The sequence below is a fragment of the Symphalangus syndactylus genome, chromosome 6 (genome assembly GCF_028878055.3).
Source record: "Symphalangus syndactylus isolate Jambi chromosome 6, NHGRI_mSymSyn1-v2.1_pri, whole genome shotgun sequence".
NCBI classification, from domain to species: Eukaryota; Metazoa; Chordata; class Mammalia; order Primates; family Hylobatidae; genus Symphalangus; species Symphalangus syndactylus.
Genome location: NC_072428.2, coordinates 25,567,468 through 25,581,136, shown reverse-complemented (window position 1 = coordinate 25,581,136; position 13,669 = coordinate 25,567,468). Strand labels below are relative to the sequence as shown.

The window sequence follows — 13,669 nt, the reverse complement described above, 5'->3', positions numbered from 1 at the left end:
GATTTATTTGGCTAGTCCCTCAACTTCCAAGGAAAAAAAGTCCCAACTTTCCACTATTACTTTTTCTCTGGCCCCCTCCTATATACTTTTAATACTAAACTCCTGAAAATATTAGGGTTTGCCATTCCTGAATTAGATAACATATAATTTTTTTAACTTTAACAAAGCATTTTTAAAGAAGCAAAATGTTTGGACCTAAGACTGTGTGGCTTTGAAGAAGTCATTTAATCTGAGGATCAATTTCCATTTTCCAAAAATGAGGCTGTTGCTTTTTTACTATAGAAAATTATGTAAAGCACTTGGCTCAATGAATGATCAAAAAATTGTACATTTTTTTCATCAACTGAATTGAGATATAATTTACATATTATAAATGCATGCATTTTAAGGACACAATTTGATGAGTTTTGGAAAATGTGTACACCCATATGACCACACCAATCAATGTATAGAACATCTCTGTCACCTTGAAAGGTTCTCTTGTACCTCCTTGCAGCCAATCTACCCCTTCACCCCCAGCTCCAAGTAAGCACTGATCTGCCATCTGTCACTCTAGATGTGTCTCTTTCTAGAGTTTTATATAGACTCATGTAGCATGTGCTCTTTTGTGTCTGGCTTGTGTTGCTGAGCATTTTTGAGATTCATTCATGTTTTTGTGTGTATCTGTGGTTTGTTTTTTGTAATAAGTGGTAGGTCTTCTTTCACTAATCTAGCAAGAAAGTTATTTCTTTCTAGGGGCCTTTAGACATTGTCGTATTTTGCAGTTATAACTGAGGAAGGATGAATCATAAATAGATTTAAATGATATGATACTTAACATAATTTTTTCTAAATAATTTAACAATAATAACCAATATTTATTAAATACATGTTTTATAACAAGCATAAAACAGAGAATAAGAGGTGTATTAATTTTCCACTGGCTTAAAAGAATAAGCATTTATTATATCAAAATTTCTATGGGCCAGGAATTCAGAACTTGCTTTGGTTGATGATTCTGGCTCAAGATCTATTATGAAGTTGCAGTGAAGATGCTGGTTTGAGCTACCATCAACTGAAGGCTTAACTGAAACTGGAGGATCAGCTTGGGTGGCTCACTTATGTGACTAGCAAGTTGGTGCCAGATGTTGACAGGAGGTTTCTCCCCAGGACCTGTGAATATGATCTTATTTGGAAACAAAGTGTTTGCAGACGTAATCAAGTTAAGATGAGGTCATACTGGATATGGTGGGCCTTAAGTCCAATGGTTGGTTTTCTTATAAGAAGAGAGAGACTTGGAGACAGACACACAGGGAAGAGAGCCATGTGAAGACAGAGGCAGAGACTACAGTCATGCATCTACCAGCCAAAGAGTGTCAAGGATTATAGGCGGCCATTAGCTACAAGCAGCAAGGAAGGACACTTCCCTAGAGCCATTGGAGGAAGTATGGTCTTGCCAACACTTTTATTTTGCGCTTCTAGCTTCCAGAACTGTGATAAAATAAATTTCTGTTGTTTTGAGCCATTTGGTTTGTGGTAACTTGTTATGGCAGCCCTTGGACACTGATACGGGGACTAAATAATGGCATGAATACCAGGAGGTGGGGATCACTGAGGACCATCTTGGAGGCTGGCTACCACAGGAGGGGGAACTTACTTTGATGGAGTAATTAGGGAATGTGATAAAGTTTAAGCTGATTACTGAAAATGATGAAGAGCCAACTAGGTGAAGTAGGTGAAAAAGCATTTCAGGCAGATGAAACACCTTGTAAAGACTTTACGGCCAAGAAAAGTTTGGTGTGTTTGAGGCATGGGAAGGAGGCCAAACTTGGCTATTCTCTGTTGGGTAAAGGAGAGAGAGATTCAAAATAGACTGGAATTATCACCAGAGGCCGGATCCCTCCCCATTTGAGGGAGTTTGAATTTTATACAAAGGGCAGTAGGTGGTGTTTTAAGCAGGGGAATGGCATGCCTTTTTTTGTGATTTTGGAAGATGACCCTGGCTGCCATGTGGACAATAGATTGAAGAGAAACAAGATTTAAATGAGAAGACCAACTAGGAGACTACTGCAATAGTCCAAGCAAGAGATATTATTGCCTTAATAGAGGGAATTAAGATGAAAGGAAATAGATAGACTATTAGAGATATATGTTGGAGCTCAAGTTATAGGGCTTAGTCATTATATGTGGGGTATAGGAGTAAGAAAAAAGAAAGAATCAAGGATAATGCCCACTAAATGCAGAATATTCTTTCCTACGTAATTGAAACTCCTATTAATTTTAAATGAGCTTTATCCATTGTGAAATCTTCAAGCTTAGAACTCTTTGTCATTCCCTATTATAATGGCTATGCTACTTAGCTTGACACAGGGATGGCCTCAATAAGTCTTTTGCCTGAACAGCCAGCCTCATCTCTTCACCTACAACTATCACGCTGAGCTGCTCATTCTTCTGGGAACATGGCATGATGACAAAACACATCCCCTTCCCTGTGCCTGGAATATCTTTCCAGCTCACCTCCATGGAGGCTTCCATATGAACGAGGTGTTTCATCACTTCCCCTACTTTGTTCTCATAGCATCCTGCTGACCCCTTTCTTTCTTCTTATCTCACCATATGTTAGTGATCCGTCCCACCATATGTTGTATGTCTCTATGTCTCATTAACCACGGGCCTCCTGAGAGCCAAAAACTCATCTAATTCTTATGTGATATCTCTGTCTCCTCCTAGCATAATCATAAGCACATGGTAGAGACTCAATTAATGATTGTCAAGTGAATAACAGAGATAACAGAGGTGACTGGAAGTGTTTGACAGTTATTGGTAGATAGACTTATTTCTGATGAATATCAAGATATCATGATTTCTCTCTAAGTTAGAATCAAAGAATCCCAAAGGCCCACCAGAAAAGACAGAAATATTATTCATACACTTATGAAATCATTCATTTGACAAATACTGAGCACCTATTATGTGTCATGGTTCCAAGTGTCAGAGACATAGCAGGAAATAGGGTGGACAGGCCACAATTCTCATGGATATTACATTCTTTTGAGAGAAACAAATGATAATTAAATGTACAAAAAAGTGAATAAGGTAACTTCACATAGCTGTGACCACAATAAAACAGGATAACCTGATTGAGTCTGAGTGGGGGTCTCTGAAAGGTGCTTAGAGAAGAGATCTATTAACCAGTAACATAATAACAGGAGAGAAAACTTTTCAGGCAGACACTCTAACTACAAGTCCCAGAGTTGAAATGAAAGAAAGAAAGAAAGAAAGAAAGAAAGAAAGAAAGAAAGAGAAAGAAAGAAAGAGAAGGAAGGAAGGAAGGAAGGAAGGAAGGAAGGAAGGAAGGAAGGAAGGAAAGAAAGAAAGAAAGAAAGAAAGAAAGAAAGAAAGAAAGAAAGAAAGAAAGAAAAAGAAAGAAAGAAAGAAGAAAGAAAGAAAGAAGAAAGAAAGAAAGAAAGAAAAAGAAAGAAAGAAAGAAAGAAAGAAAGAAAGAAAGAAAGAAAGAAAGAAAGAAAGAAAGAAAGAGAAGGCAGGGAAGGAGGGAGGGAGGGAGGGAGGGAGGGAAGGAAGGAAGGAAGGAAGGAAGGAAGGAAGGAAGGAAGGAAGGAAAAAAGAAGCCTAGGCCGGGTGTGGTGGCTCACGCCTGTGATCCCAGCACTTTGGGAGGCCAAGGCAGGTGGATCACGTGAAGTCAGGAGTTTGAGACCAGCCTGGCCAACATGGTGAAAACCCGTCCCTACTAAAAATACAAAAAAATTAACCAAACATAGTGGCAGGCACCTGTAATCCCAGTTACTCGGGAGGCTGAGACAAGAGAATCGCTTGAACCCAGGAGGCAGAGGTTGCAGTGAGCTGAGATGGCACCATTGCACTCCAGCCTGGGCAACAGAGCGAGACTTCGTCTCAAAAAAAAAAAAAAAAAAAAAAAAAAAGAAGAAGAAGCCTATGATATACCTTAGGCTCTATTTTCCAATGCCATGTCAGGTTTTATATTGTAAAAAAATCAAAGCCAGTAAAATCATCAATATGTTTTTAAACAAGTTTGAAATTTCAGGGAAATCATACTTTACATACATATCTGTAACCTACTTGCCTTTATTAACTTGATATCTTTTATTGTCATTAAAGTTGTTCTACAAAAATTTGTAATAGCTATATAGTATTTCTACATAGATGTAATATAGTTTAGGTAATCAAACCTCTATTTTTGCCCGTTTATATCATTTTCAATTTCTCATAAGTAACAGGAAGGTAAACATCTTTAACTGTAAATACTTTGTAAATACATGATTTTTTGGCATGTGTGACAAATTCTTAGGAGAAAAACTGCTGAGTCAAATATTTTTCATCCACATGACCTATTTGTCCTGAGAAGGTTTGTAACCATTTACTATCCCACCATGAGCAAGTGGAGGTTAGATGCCTAATTAGAATTAGCTTGTTTTGTATCATATGAACAAAAGGAGAATCGTGCAACTTATTCCCAAGAAAGTCCACCAACTTGGTTGGAACAGCCATCTGAAAACTTCAAGGACAACATTCCAGTAGCAGTTGTTTCTACAATCATCAGGACTATAGGTGAAGCCCTTACCCATTTGAAGTAGTTAAAAATCATCCACACTATTCTCAGTGGGCAGAATGAGAGGATTTCCATCTACTGAAACATGACATGGCTGATTTCTGATTTAACTATCAATGGTCTTCAAGCATCTAACCTAGAAAAAAATCTAAGAGTTCCTAAGGTTTACCAAACTGATCACCAATTTCAATAGGAAATGGACAATTTATGCGAAAAATCACTGAGACTTCAGACTTCAAAGGAACAGCCATTGCTAAATCTACCAGCTTCTGCTTTTCAATGACTATCTCAACAAAACATTCAGGGCAGTCACCATTTTTGCCAGGGAAAAAAAAAAAGCAACACATAAATATGTTGTATGACTGGGGAAAAGGTAATCGAAATGCATTGCTCCTGCAACTTGTAAAAGTTAATAAGTCATTTAAATTGTCTCTTGTAATCATTGACATTTACAGCTGGAAGGGTTTTGAGATATCATCTTGACTTATGATTTCTTACCTTTGAAGAAACAGAGGCCCAATTTTGATGTAAAAATATTTTTGAGAGTCCCAACTTAATAATAAACTTTTTTAGTTTATTGTTTGAGAACATAATCATGACAATGAATCTATGAATCCAGAAATAATTTTTAAGCTTATTTTGATATCCCCAAAACAAACCTACACACCTATAAAATAGGAACACATATAAAAGCAAAATACGTCATGTATTTAGTCAGTGGATCACTTGCAATGAACTCCAAGCACATTGCTTGCTCCTTCCCCACTTCAGGAGTTTGTCTACTACAGATTAGGAATTACTGAGCTTGTAATATTAGCAGTGAGGAAACTAAAGTGCATGAAAGTCATGTGAATTATCCAAACCATAGAATTAGCAAAGAAGCTAAAACTGGAGCCAGAGCACCCGATTTTTCTGCTAAAGCTCTTTCCTGAGCTGGGTTGGGACTACAGCTAAACTAAGGGTGTCCAATCTTTTGGCTTCCCTGGGCTACATTAGGAGAAGAAGATTTGCCTTGTGTCACACATAAAATACACTAACACTAACAATAGCTGTTAAGCTTAAAAAATTGCAAAAAATGAAAAATCTCATAATGCTTCAAGAAAAGTTTACAAATTTCTATTGGGCCACATTCAAAGCTGTCCTGGGCTGCATGTGGCCTGCTGGCTATGGGTTGGACAAGCTTGAGCTAAGTTATTTACCACTGCGATCTTGAAAGTCACCTCACCTTGCTAAGCCTCAATACCCTAATCCATGCAGTGAATAATTATGTAATTCATATAGGTGCTTCCTCTGAAAGCTGTTTCTGACCCAGAGCAGGTGCTCTGTACACATTAGCTATTTTCATTATTGTTATCTTGATTATTTCCATTTCCACAATATCTTTGCTTTAGACTTTATAAGAAACAAATGAAAGTGCACCAAACCTTTACAATTTATCTGCCAGGGCTCTCTGCTTATCAATTCTTCAATTACCTAATGCAACCCCATATCATTCAGGGCTTCAGAAATGCCTTCCCATTTTGATTGGAGGAGAAGTGGTTCCCTTTCTGTAACTTATCAATTAACCTTGCCTCTTGGGTGTTTACATAAAGAATGGGAATTTATTTGACAAGAAACTGTGGGAATAAATTGCCCTTAACTATTCTCCCACAACTATGTGCTATGAATTTGCATCATTCATTTCTATCTTTCTGCAGGGTGACACACAGTTTGTTTTTAAAGAGTGAAATCTTGTGTGTCTTGACTAGTAAGATCATGCACTCTGCTGAAAAAATGCTATTATTTCTGCTATGAAAATTGGTTTATTTAATGGATTTTCATTTAAATGCATTGTTAAGCTAAAACAAACAAAGAAAACAAAACAAGAAAGCGACATCCTGATTTCCCAACATGATAATTAGAGCATAGAGAAATTCAGAGATCCTCCTTTCCTCTCTCTTATCTTTTTGGCTGTGTGGTTATTAGGCCTATAGCATAGTCAAGTTGTTACTCTAAAGCAGACTTCATCAGGAAATAAGGAATTTGCTGCATTTTGCAAAGGACTATCATAAGTATTTCAAATTGTTTTTCTATATGCACAAATGACAGCACATTTGATGCTTTTCTTGCCAGACCATACGTACATATCACAAATTATCACATACATTGGATATATCCGTGTCCGAGACAAAAATAGAAATGGGAAAGAGAAGTTTTTACTATTCCTTTGATGTAAATCTTAAACCAGACTGACATTAGTTATATTGGCTAAAAGCTTCCTGAATCTGCTGCAATAAAAAAATTGTTTGCTAACATAGGACCTGATGCTCACCACAGTGACTGAGTGAAAAACTGAGTCAAGGCTGGGCACGGTGGCTCACGCCTGTAATCCTAGCACTTTGGGAGGCTGAAGCAGGTGGATCACAAGGTCAGGAGTTCGAGACCAGCCTGGCCAAGATGGTGAAATCCTGTTTCTACTAAAAAAAAAAAAAAAAAAAAAAAAAAAAAATCAGCCTGCCACAGTGGCGGGCGCCTATAATCCCAGCTACTCGAGAGGCTGAGGCAGGAGAATCGCTTGAACCTAGCAGGTGGAGGTTGCTGTGAGCCGAGATTGTGCCACTGCACTTTAGCCTTATCCTGGGCGACAGAGCAGGACTCCATCTCAAAAAAGAAAAAAAAAAACAAAAACAAAAACAGCAAAAAAAAAAAGAAAAAAAAAACTGAGTCAAGTGAAGAAGAGAAAGAAAAGAGAATGTGAGTTGGGGGAGAAAATGTCCTTGCTGCACATTTACAAGACAAAGTCAGAGTCTTGGCTCAAACACTGATAATTTGATTTTGGACAAATCACCTAACCTCTTTAAGCAGCTTTCCTCATTTTATAAAGTGGAAATAATAAAAATCTTAGCCAGTTTATCTATTAGGGTTGTGATGAGAATCAAACCAGATGATGAACATAAAAAGATTTTGTAAATTACAAGTGTTTACAAAATTACATGAGTAAAGTTATAGCTTTTTCAGTCTCTCTTGATTTGTTTTGATATTCCATGGAACAAATTAGGTAAGACATAGAAGTAGACTCAGCTTTAGTTCTTTATTTTCACACTTAGTGAAGTACCTATCATCTGAGAGAGCAAACAGTGCTTTTATTCTTGCATCATAAAAAAAAACAAAAGTGAGATCTCTCCTTGAACATTGTGATCTAATCATTCTTTGTTGTATTTCACTTCCTGTAGAGTGGACAGTCTTATCTGACTATCAAACGTTAGGGTCACAATGTTGAAACTCCATATTCACTTTTATCTCCCACCTCTCTAACAATCTGCTTGATGCAATCAGTTTCAAGACTGCCTTATCTGCCCTCTAAAATATTTCTCTGTTAATCACCAGGTAATTCAATTGAGACGGTGATTGTGTCTTAAAAATAACTGAATGTATACAGTTTCCTTTTTGATGTACTAATTCCCTAATGGCAAATTGTATCTTTTTGTATATATCTCTCTGTGACCTTTTAGAAATTACCAGCAGCTTTAAAAACATCATTTTAACGTATTTTGAACATAAATCATCTAAACCAACACAATAATAAAATATGTATTATTCCCTTATTTTAAACTTAAAAAAAGCTTTCCACACATATGAATAAGATACAGTAAGGAATGGTTCTTTTTAAAAACTTGGGGTGTTTGAAAACAGGAATATTATTTGTTCTTTATAGGCAAATCTGTATTTTTTCCTATTCACTACAATCATCAATTATATTTAATCTAAATCTCTGGTTAATATCCAGGGCCACTTGTCCCTGGGGGAAAGTTATATTCTGAAGATTGTTTTAGAAAGATTCTAGTGCCTATGTTCTCACCGCTGAGCAAAAGGGAAAATTGAAGAGTAAAGTTTTGCAGAGGGGTTCCATAAGAAAGCAAAGACACATGCATGTTTTCTTAGTGACGCTCATATGCTTTTAGTTCACCTTGTGACACCTGTGGCTGCTCTATATCAGACAGCATGTGTCTGGTGGCAGCACCCAAATGTTAAAACCCAGCATGCAAAGCCAAAATCATCAACATGTGATTTACCAGTGAATCAGCCTGAATTTGCTTCCTTCAAGAAGAATGGTGCCTGTATGTAAAAATCACGAAGCATGCACCGTTGGTGGCACTTGGTGGCTTATTCATTATTCTGTTTGGTAGATTGGAGAGGCAGAAGAATAAAAAGAGTTATTGTTCTCATTTCCATGTGATTTGACTCAGGCATGTTTAAAGGGTAGCTCTTGTACCAGGGAAATGAAGATTTGATCCTGCACTGCTCATAAGGTAAATATTTTTACTTAATTTGATCTAAATGAACATTGGACTCTACCCTTATTTTTTTTCTCCTGGTATTTTCTCTTCTCATTAAAATCTCTGATGCTGCTTTGTCATACTTTCCACTGACAACAGGGTCTCATGCTCATTATATGCTGGCTCTGAGTTTTGGGACAAAGGTCACTTAAAGAAGAGAAAATCATGTTAAAGAAAGCTTGGAAAGAAAATTTGAATATGGCAACAACTATAAATCTGTTGTAAATATAATGAGTTTTGACTACTTTTTCTCTAGACAAAAACTCAAGCCATTAAAGAAAATTTCTTAACCAGTAAACTTTCATTCCACAAAATACTGTCTTTTAACTTCTTACTGATTTATCTTCTTTTGGAAATGTAAGCACTTAATGACATATTGACTCTTGCTGAAGCCACAAGCCAATTACTTATCTTTCCAAATAGATTTTTTTTCATGGAGTGATGAGGATGGGAACATGTAGAAGAAGATAGAAATAAAATTAAAAATTCATTGGGAAAACAGAATAAGAACCATTTAAACATGAACTCAATTGTAAGTGACAAGGTATAAAAAAAGAGGTGTTTTATCTTTTACAGAATCAAATATAAAAACTTGACTAGAATAATAGGAAAGATGTGTTAGTAAAAGCATGGCAATATGATAACACCATTGTTATTTACTGAACACTTTCAATGTGTTAGGCGTGTGCTAAATATAGTAGCTAAATACAGTATTTATCTCATTACGGGTATACCCAGAGATAAGCCCATTTGGGATGTATAATAATATCTCAACTTCTGGATCCATTTCATTTAATATCCTTGCTCTAGTATGTGAAGTATGTATGTTATTTGCATTGACAAAGACTGACCTGAATGCTGTGTAGCCCACAAAGTGCTGAGGGATGGAAGGGAAACTACCATCACATCTGTACTCTTCTAAAGTTGGATCACATGAAGTTCTCCTTCCAGAAAGCTCTGGCTTAGTATACCAGGCAATTCCATAAACCCATAAACATAATTTGGTTCATGATTTCTTTTTGTACAGCTATGCCTTTATTTTTTATGCACTAAATGTGAATTACTTAAACATTACTATGTGTGTTTTGTATGAGTGTAATCTTATAAATATAGTGTACAATGGCTATGAAAGAATTTAACTAGAAAAAATGGCAAAATTTTAAAACAATTAATGAAAGCAATAACTTGTTAGTTGTATAATGCTAATCAATATTAACTATTGAAGAAATGATGTCCATTATTATGGATTTTGGTGTTCTTTTGGGATAAGTCAATGTTAGCATTCAGAATACATAAAATTTAATTTTTTGAAATTTTTAGGGATTCCACTTATTTCTCATAATTAATTCTTTAAGGTATTTTCAGGCACAAACTCTAAGTATAATTATTCTCATTTTACTATATAAGAAACTAATATCAACAAGTTTAATGATCTGCCCAAGGACATACATATGATGAAGTTGGAGTATAAACTGTCTAACTGTTCATAGCTTGTTATCAATGTTGAAACTAATGTTATCAAACCCTGTTACTATAGGACAATGCTTGCCTAACAAAGAACTAGCTCACCAAATGAGAATTTATATGCTTCTTCTAATAGTTATGCCATTGCTTAGAATATTTTTTGAAGTTATCTTTAAGTCATGTCCTTGGAGGCTATTTATGGAGCTCACAAAATAATGTTTCAGTACTTTGCAGTCATCTTTGAACACAACTTGACCATCTATCTCATTGATAAGAGCTTTTCCTGACTGCAACTTGAAAAACTTCTAAAAAGACCAAGATGTTGGCACCATTACTACTTTTTTTAAAAAGTGAGATACAGTCCCTAGGTGCTGAAAGTGGAGTCTCTAAACTGGCTTGGAAAATGATAATATTATTGCTTCCCAACTAATTTTGTACATCTGTTAAAAATATAGTTTTGTCAATCATAGACTCAAAGATCTTAGCATTTAGAGGATTTTGAGAGACTCTGAGATTCAGAAAAGATAACATAGACTCCTGTAATCTCAGCACTTTGGGAGGCTAAGGAGGGTGGATCGCCTGAGCTCAGGAGTTCAAGACCAGCCTGGCCAACCCCAACTCTACCAAAAATACAAAAAATTAGCCAGGCATGGTTGTGTGCACCTGTAGTCCCAGCTACTTGGAAGGCTGAGGTGGGAGGATCACTTGAGCCCAGGAGGTCGAGACTGCAGTGAGCCAAGATTGTGCCACTGCACTGCAGCCTGGGTGACAGAGGAAGACCCTGTCAAAAAAAAAAAAAAAAAAAATCACAGGGAAATTAGGAGAATTTTGTTTTTCCAAAAAAAAAAAAAGTTTCTGAAGGGTAAATTCCATAGGGGACAGTGGAATAATATATTCAAAGTGCTAAAGGAAAATAGCTATGAACCTAGAACTCTATGCCCAGTTTAATTATCATTTACGAAGAATTTAAGACCCTGCTTTTTTGGCAAGATCAAAGTGGCAGGTCGAGGGTTAGAAGTTGAGAACAGCAACATTCTAGTAGAAAATGCCTGTTGAAGGAAAAGATTTCCAAGAGAGCTTTCCTGAGACCATGGCAGTCACAAATAGCTTGTCATTTGTGATGAGTTCTTTAGAAACACTTTTACCACACAGTACTCACAGATTTCTACTTACAAAATCAAGCAACAAGAATCCCATAAAAAGATGAGCTCACAATAAAATTTTTTTAATGAAATGAAAGTATCATAGAGCCAGTAAATGCAGCAAACAAAAGAATGGGCACTTCTGAAAAATGAACAGATAAATTCACAAAAACTCCAATATAATTACATTTTCATTGAAATTAAAAACTCATAGAATATTTGCAAAAGGGTACATACAAACACAACAATTCACTTCTGAGAAGGGAAACCAAGGGAAAGGGGACAGGAGTAGGGCAGAAACTTACATTATGCACACACTATCTTTTAATAAAATGTTCGGATTTTTACAGCATACACTTTAAAAAATACACTTAAAAAAGCAGTCTGGTACTATGATATTATCATTGGATAAAATAGACTTTCAGGAAGAAAACGAAGATGATCATTTTTTGATCATTAAATTCTTTTTTACAATAGAGAGAACCATCTTGTTTCTGAGTGCTCTAAAAATGCAGTTTCAAAATACATAAAGAAAGAACTAGACAAATACGCTATCATAATAAAGATGTTTGAATTATACCCTCTAGAAATTGGTAAGTGGAGTGAACAAAAATCAATTAGGCATATAGAAAATGTGAACAACACAACCAACAACTTTGATCTAATTGACATATATAACCCTGTACTCAACAGAGAATATGTTTTCTTCTTGAGACCACTTGCATATATAAAAATTGAGCAGTATCCTTGGCAAAGGAATCTCAACAGATACTGAAGAATCATTATCCTGTAGTCCACATTGTATGATGCAAAAACATCAACAATCAACTACAAAAACAAGGAAGAATCCCAAATAGTTGGAAACACAAAGTCCTTCTTGTAAATAATTCATGGGTTAATATAGAAATCTTAAGGGAATTTGTGACATGCTTGGAACTGAATAACAGTGAAATCACTACATATCTAAACTGTCAGAATGCAGCTAGAAAAGGACTTAAAGGGAATGTTGTAGTCTTAAATGCATACATTTTAAAACAGGAAATATTGAAAATGAGTAAAGCAAGCAGCTCAAGGAGGTAGATGAAAACAGTATTGCACACTTGAAGTAAATGGAAAGAAACAGTAAGTACAGAAAATAATAACATAGAAAACAAAAAAAGAAGAGAAGAAATGAACGTTAAAAGCTGGGTCTTTGTAAAGACTAATGCAATATATAAACTGACAAGATTGATCATGGGAAAAAGAAACAGTACATAGACAAACAACATTAGGAATGAAAAAAGAGGATAACTTTAGATGCATTGAAGATGGTAAGACCATAAGAAAATATGAGCAACCCTATTCCAGTACTATTGCAATCTTAATAAAGCAGATAATTTCCTTTAAAAAAAACCATGTGTTATTACCAAAGTTAAATCAAGAAGAAACAGATTATTGCAATGTACGTCTAACAATTGAAGAACCTAAATTAATAATGAGAACTTTATTCACCAAAAGAAAGTATCAGACCCAGACAGGTGTCTTTAACATTGACACATAAGCTTTATATGAATTATTCCAGAAATTAGACAGAGAAGAAAAGCTGCCCATCCACTGTTATGAGTCTATCAAAACTAGACAAAAAAGCATTTAATAGGAAGATTATGGACCTCGCTCACCAATGAATACAGGTGCAAAAACTTAAATAATATATTAGCAGAATAAATACAATATTGTATTTAAATACATGGTGATCAAGTAGTATCTATTTCAACAATATAAAAACGTGGTTATCATGGAAATGTTGTCAGTTAGAAAGATGTTCAAGTTCAAGCAACAAGAAACTTGTTTAAAATGGCTTGCACAGGTAGGCATTTATTTTACTCACATAAAAAGAAATCTGGAGGTAGTCAGTGGCCGGTATTGGTTCAGTGGCTCACCAGTAACAGGAGTGATGATTCTTTACTCTTTTACCCATGCTTATACAGGGACTGCTGGCAGCTCTGATGTTAGACAAAGGTTAGAAAAAGGAAAAAGGAGGATGGGTGAAGGGTTCCATCTGCCATGTTTTTCTCTTTTATTTTTCCTGGAGTCTTCCTGGCAGAATTCCACTTAGCAGATCATCGGCCAGACTGGCCAGAATGACACCTGTAGCTGAAAGGGAGGTTGTAAAAGCAGTGAAAATATAATTATAATTA

At 35.8% G+C, this 13,669-nt stretch overlaps 1 long non-coding RNA gene across 1 annotated transcript in view; it reads right to left on the bottom strand.

Annotated features, from left to right (window-relative positions):
- LOC134736993 (uncharacterized) overlaps positions 1-13,427 on the bottom strand; it is a 50,367-nt gene extending 36,940 nt beyond the window's left edge. Inside the window, exon 1 of the long non-coding RNA XR_010121506.1 lies at positions 13,360-13,427. This is a non-coding gene — a long non-coding RNA (uncharacterized lncRNA). The remainder of the gene's footprint in view (positions 1-13,359) is intronic.
- Positions 13,428-13,669: the final 242 nt, after the last annotated feature.